Source organism: Gossypium raimondii, chromosome 6 (genome assembly GCF_025698545.1).
Source record: "Gossypium raimondii isolate GPD5lz chromosome 6, ASM2569854v1, whole genome shotgun sequence".
In the NCBI taxonomy this organism is placed as follows: Eukaryota; Viridiplantae; Streptophyta; class Magnoliopsida; order Malvales; family Malvaceae; genus Gossypium; species Gossypium raimondii.
In genome coordinates, this window is record NC_068570.1 from 12,732,091 (window position 1) to 12,739,208 (window position 7,118).

The window sequence follows — 7,118 nt, forward strand, 5'->3', positions numbered from 1 at the left end:
AATCCTGTTGGATAAATAAAAACACAGAAGATGAGAATGACGATGAAAATGATGCACAATCAAGAAAGAAGCCAGTCAAGATTTTGCGGTATTTTCCGCTGATACCAAGGTTTCAAAGGCTTTTCATGTCGTCGAAGACAGCGGAGTCTATGACGTGGCACCATGATGGATGAACCGATGATGGATTACTATGGCATCCAGCAGATTCTTTAGCTTGGAAATCATTTGACAATAAATTTCCAAGCTTTGCAAGCGATCCTAGGAGTGTGAGGCTTGGGCTAGCATCTGATGGATTTAATCCTTACAAGATCATGAGCACTGCGTACAGTACTTGGCCAGTAGTGTTTGTTCCTTACAATATGCCTCAACGGATTTTCATGAAGCAATCTTCCCTTATCTTATCTATGATTATCCTTGGAGCGAAAGGGCCCGGAAATGATATCGAAATTTATTTACAGACAGTTACTGAAGAGTTAAAATAATTATGGGCTGGTGTTGAGACATACGATGTGCTCAGAAAGGAGAACTTTAATTTACGTGTAGCTTTGATGTGGACCATTAATGACTTCCCCGCTTATGCCAATTTATCCGGTTGGAGTACCAAGGGTCGTTATGCGTGTCATTGTTGTGCTGCACAAACATGTTCGCAATGGTTATACAATGGGAAAAAGTTCTCTTCCATGGGGCATCGTCGGTGGTTACCGTAAAATCATAGATTTAGATTTCAGAGTTCTGTATTTGATGGTACTGAAGAGTTCAGAGAAGCTCCTTCGCAGAACAGTGGATCTGAAATCTTGTTCATGTTGGAAGATATAAATTTTAGTTATGGGAAGATGAACCAACCTCCAAACACACAAAGAAATAGAAGATCAAATGTTGAAGCTGATGATAACTCTGATGAAGAGGATGATCCTAATGAGGTGGAATTGTGAAAAAAAAGAAGTATTTTTTTGAGTTGCCTTATTGGGAGCATCACCTTTTACGACACAATCTTGATGTTATGCACATTGAGAAAAATGTCTGCGAGAACATTGTCGGTACAATTTTGAATATCGACGGAAAATCAAAAGACAATCTTCAGAGTCGACTTGATTTAGTCCACATGGGAATTCTGCCTGATCTTCATCCCAATCCACTTCCAAATGGGAAATATCGGTTGCTGTCTTTTATTTTTTCAATGTCGAAGACGGAGAAAGAAGTGTTCTGCATGGTGTTGAAGGATATAAAAGTTCCAGATGCATATGGATCAAACATATCTCGATGTGTTAATGTTAAAGATCGAAGACTATATTCGCTAAAATCACATGACTATCACATCTTGATGCAAGATTTACTGCCAATTGCTCTACGATGTTGTATGTCGAAGAAAGTAACGTCTTGTATAATTGAACTATCCAATACAATGAAAGCCATTTGTGGCAAAGTTTTGGATGTTCAAGAACTTCAGAAGGTACAAGATCGAGCTGCTTTGACTTTATGCAACTTGGAGAAAATCTTCCCACCTTCCTTCTTCACTATTATGGTTCACTTGATAATCCATCTCCCGCATGAAGCAATTATCGGCAGACCCATTTTCTATCGATGGATGTATCCCATCGAAAGGTGTTAATTTATTTTTAAAATTTTTCTTCGTTCACCTATAGTTGTTTTAGTTACAACTTTTGATAATTTGTATATCGTGTTTAGGTTCCTATCAAAATTAAAGTCTTATTGCTGCAACAAGCGTTATCCAGAAGGATCGATTACTGAAGGCTACTTGGCAGAGGAATGTATGACCTTCTGTTCAAGACATTTGGAAGATGTTGAAACAAGGTTGAACAGACCAAGTAGAAATGCTGGACTCACGGATCATAACTTTGCCGATACTTATATGTTCCAAAGTTTTGGAGAACCAATCGACAAAGTTGATATTGCAGAATTAGATGATTTATCGTGGGTACAAGCACATCGATATGTTCTGTTTCACCACGAATCAATGGAACCATTACGGAAGTAAGTTGTAGAAATTTGATAATTATTCATCAATCCAAAATTGTTTATCTTCTAACAAAGTGAACAATTTTTTAACATATTGAGTACAAACAAATATTGAGATCTCGTTCGCGCTCCCGAAGAACACAACATCAAGATATTAATAAGTTTTTCACAGAAACTTTTCATGAATGGTTAAGCCAAACGGTATGCAATTGGAGCTTCATTGACAAATAATAATGTTTTCTCATAACATTTTTAATTACTCAGTTTACTTTCCATTCAATAGGTTTGGAGTGGGAAGAACGTCAATGACGAAGTTAAATGGCTTTCCCAAGGTCCAAATTGAGTGGTTAAAAGATATAGTGCGTTCCTCATCAACGGATTCAGATTTTATATAAAATATCGCGAGAGATTGAGGAGAACGCAAAATTGTGGAATAGTTGTTAATTCCTCAATTACAAGTTATGCTAGTGCTAGGGACAATAATCCTGTCGAGGAAAATGTGGAATATTTCGGACTTCTTACTAACATAATTGAGTTAGATTACTACGACAAATGGAAAGTTGTCTTATTTCGAGGTGATTGGGCCAATGTTAATACTGCTCGTGAAATTAAGCAAGATCAATTTGGTTTTACAATGGTGAACTTCGCTCAATTGATTCACACAGGACAACAACTGATAGATGAGCCGTATGTATTCTCATCTCAAGTCAAACAAGTTTTTTACTCAAAAGATCCAACTGATGAGGGTTGGTACGTTGTACTCCGTAACATCCCTAGAGACTTGTTTGACATGGGCAGTGGAAGTAGAGATAACATCGACGACAGATCAGAAACTTTGCTCTTTCCGAAACAAAACTTAAACGAAAATATCCCTAGTACTAGTACGTAATTTCAATGGGTTCGCCAGGATACGGATGAAGATATTTACGAATAATGATGTAGTAAGAATATACGATTGTTTAATTATCTGTAATATCATAATTTAAATCTTGGTCTTATTATATATTTCAATTATTTTATATGTGCTGTTATTGTTGTAATTAGTTACTAAGATTTCAACTATTTTATATGTATTGCAGAAAAATTGCCTAGAAGAAAAATGCAAAATGTAAGCATTGTTCAAAATGCTCCAAACTCGACAGAAACAAATAGTGAACAACAGACAGCTATTGGATCTTCGAATGTTCCGATGGCACCTGAGGATCCTACTGAAGTTCAACGTAATTTTATATTTAATTTACATGCGTGTTGACTTCTAATTGATTTATTTTTCAAATCCTTATATTATAATATACCATTTTTCAGCTGAAAATGGTGGGACGCGTAGAGGTCAAGGACGTACGCTACTTAGAGATTTATACGAGTTAGATCCAGTTGAGCGTGTAAAAGTATGCAGAAACAGTTTTGGTCAGTCTGTTGGAACAGAAGCTCGACTTTTAGCAGGATACTTGGGCATTTTAGCACGAAATGCGAATATGTTGCCTATCAACTATGAGTCATGGCATCAAATGTCCAATAGTAACAAAAACCAAGCCCTTGATAATATTAAGGTAACAAAACGTTAATGTCATCTGTAACACATGGGAATTAGTTTCATTTATATTTACTTTCTTAACTTGTGTTTTTTGTAGGCGAGGTTTGCTTTAGAGGTCTCGGATACCTATGTAAAGAAGCTATTGGGAAAAAGATGGAGAAACCATAAAAGTACTTTAAAGAGAGATTATTATAAGACAAAAACAACCCTCGATGAGAAATTGCAAAATGTCCCGTCGGGTATGCTGAGGTACCAATGAGAAGATGAGGTTAGATTTTGGCATTCGAAGAAAGGCGAGGTATGACGTACTTCTAAACTCTTGTAATTATTTTGGTTTATTGAATTTACTATTGACGTACTAATAATTTCATAACGTAGGATCGTAAACGAGTTGGAAAAAGCAGCAGACAGAAACAGAAATTCACTCACACAGCCGGGTCAAAAAGTTTTGCTTGTGTAGCTGAGGCCGAGGTATTTTTAATTTTTTAATACTGTCAAATATGTATTACTTTCCATTAAATAATATTTTTACTACTATACAGTAGGAACTGTCGTCCGGTCAAAAATTTGGACGCCTTCAACTTTTTGAGGTTACACATAGGAAGAAAGATGGATCTCCTATGACTCCTGAAGCTGCAGAAATTATGGTACGTTTACTTAATACGATTTTCTATTAGTTTAATTCATTGCTTGTAATGCGACTATTGTTATGTTGCATTTTTTAATATATATTATGCTCCTAACTATGTGATTTATTTATTAGGAAAACTAAAGGATAAAAGGTGGAGTCTGAGCGATTGCTTCCAGTGATAGTTCTGTTCATCTTGAAGACATTGATAACCGGATTATTATCAAGTTTTGGGTCTGAAAGGTATGGTCGGGTTCGATTTCAAGGATCTTTTGTTAGCCCAACCCAATATTTTGGATCCATTTCAAGAATACATGGCTTCGGGAGTCAAAGCTAAAGTCAAGTTCAGAGGTTAAAAGACCGGATGGCTCGGATGCAAGCGACCACAGTTGAGGTTCAAAGGAAATATGAAGAACTCCAGCTACAACTTAAAGCAGAGGCGGCAGTGAGGGAAGCAGAGGCTGCAGCGAGAGAAGCAGAGGTTCAAAAGAAATATGAAGAACTCCAGCTACAACTTAAAGCAGATGCGACATCGAGAGAAGCAGACGCTACAGCGAAGGAAGCAAAGCAGAGCAGAAAGTACGACGAACTCCAACAGCAACTTCAGAATATGATGAAAATGTTTCACCAGTCCCAACCTCCGCCGTCATAGTGTATTGTATAAATATTTTTATCATTTTAACTTTTAACATTTTTGTGAAAATAATATGAATTATATTTTATTTATTGATATTAATATTATATTATTTGTTTAATTTAAAATATTATATAAATTTATTGCTTTTGGCTGGTTTAGATTTGGTTGCTTTTGATTTGTTGCTACAGGAGGGCTGAAAAAATATAAAATTTTATTTTACAAAATTCCCAAAATTAGTGGCGTTTTTAGAAAAAGCGCAGCTAAAAGCAACCAAACAAATAGCGGCGTTTGTGTAAAAACGCCGCTAAAAGAACATGACCTGTAGTGGCGTTTGCAGAAGAAGCGCCGCTAAAGAACATTATCTTTAACGGCGTTTGTGGAAAAAGCACCGCTAAAGAACATGATCTTTAGCGGCGTTTGTGGAAAAAGCGCCGCTAAGGAACATGATCTTTAGCGGCGTTTGTGGAAAAAGCGCCACTAAAGAACATGATCTTTAGTGGCGTTTGTAGAAAAAGCGCCGCTAAAGAACATGATCTTTAGCGGCGTTTTGTTGAAAAAGTGCCGCTAAAAAACATGACCTTTAGCGGCGTTTGTAGGAAAATGCCGCTAAAGACCCTGACCTTTAGCGGCATTTTTTTCGTAGTTCCACTAAAGAACATGACCTTTAGCGGCGTTTATAAAAATAAACACCGCAAATGTTAGCTGCGTTGTCAATTGCGGTATTTTTTGCGGCGCTTGGTGCTAAAAAGCGCCGATAAAGGCTTGAAAAAACGCCGCTAAAAACCTGTTTTGGTGTAGTGCTTGCCATTGAATTAATGCATTGGGCATTTCCTTGAAATGATAAGACAAATTTGGAGGGATTTAAGGGCACGCACATATGCATACATCCATGCAAAACAACCAAAGCTTTTTCCCTGCACGGTTTGGCTACAAAAATTTTCCTTGATTTGCTCTTTTTCATCTATTTGTTGTAAAATCGAAATATCATAGAATATAATAAAAACATAATGTGACAAATGATCAATTTAGCTTTTAAATTTTACACCGTTTGCTAATTTGGTCCTTATTTTGTTTTTAGTTAAATTTGACCAACAACTTTTAAAAAGGGTTGAATTATTTTTTTTATGATGTTAAATTTTTAACATGGAAACCGCATGTACTTCATATTTTTTTATATTTGTTTTAAATTTTGAGTTTTTTAATATTTTCATAAATTTTAAATTATTTGACAATTAGTGTCATGTCGGAATAAAGTATACTTGGACAACCACATAGGTCGCCACACCACATCATTAAAAATTAATTTCTTAGTCAATATTTTCATAAAAATAATTTAACTATTTTTGAAATGTTAATAATCAAATTTAACTCAAAAAATACCAAATTAATAAAATGTAAACAATATACCTAAAATAAAATCTAAAATGAAAATTCAAAATGTATGTGGAGCTAATTACTATGCAAGTCTAAGCTCAACTGCACTGGTGTCCCAAGAAAAGCATCATTTTCAAAATCTTAATTAGATAAATATTAAAATACAATTAAAAAGTAAATACATAATCTTATCCGATATGAGTAAATATTCATGGTGTTTATCCAATCTATATCTTTCTTTACAAGAGGTCCAAAATAAAATAAAATTAAAATTATACAACTTTGTTAAACAACTAATTGACCTGTGCAATGCATAAAAACTTTTACTTTGATTATTTTATATAAATTAAAGGGTAAATTACTATAGTCACTCAATTGTAAAAAAAAATCATTTTAGGTGTTGACACCATTTTTATTTTGAAAAACGAGGTCGACTTGGATTTTGAAAAAAAAATGAAAATGGGAGTCGCCACCGATCCTTTTTATTTAGGTGTGATCAGGTCACCTCAAAAAGTGGTTATTTTTAATAAGCAATTTGACCTTATTAAACAACAATTTTGGTCCATGAAATTCAGAAAAATGGGTTCGAGAGTCGGTTACGTACGAGGAAGGATTACCACCCTCGTAACGCCCAAAAATTGGTACCTAGTTAATTAATTAATGTCTTAATGTCGAAAATTGAAAACTTTGAATAGATTTAAAATAAGATCTTTTGTTTTTTTTTTAATTTATATAAAACAAGTTACTCGATAAGACCCTCTCATTTCGAAAAGAGAAAATGTCACACCCAATGAGTTAGGGCATGATATTTCACTTCCTCAAAAATGAGCTTGTCCAAAAAAAAACTTGTGCAATAAAATTTAAAAGGATATTCAATTGTTTTGATTAAAGTGCATTCTCAATTATTCAGATTCAATATTCAGCTACTGCTGTCGCCTCGAATTGACCACCAACTTTTCTTCATAGCC

General features: G+C 34.8%; 1 long non-coding RNA gene across 1 annotated transcript; it reads left to right on the top strand.

Annotated features, from left to right (window-relative positions):
- The first annotated feature begins 3,887 nt into the window (after positions 1–3,887).
- On the top strand, positions 3,888–4,159 carry LOC128041857 (uncharacterized). Its single transcript, XR_008196777.1, has 2 exons — positions 3,888–3,982; positions 4,057–4,159. It is a non-coding gene; the product is annotated as an uncharacterized LOC128041857 (long non-coding RNA).
- Positions 4,160–7,118: the final 2,959 nt, after the last annotated feature.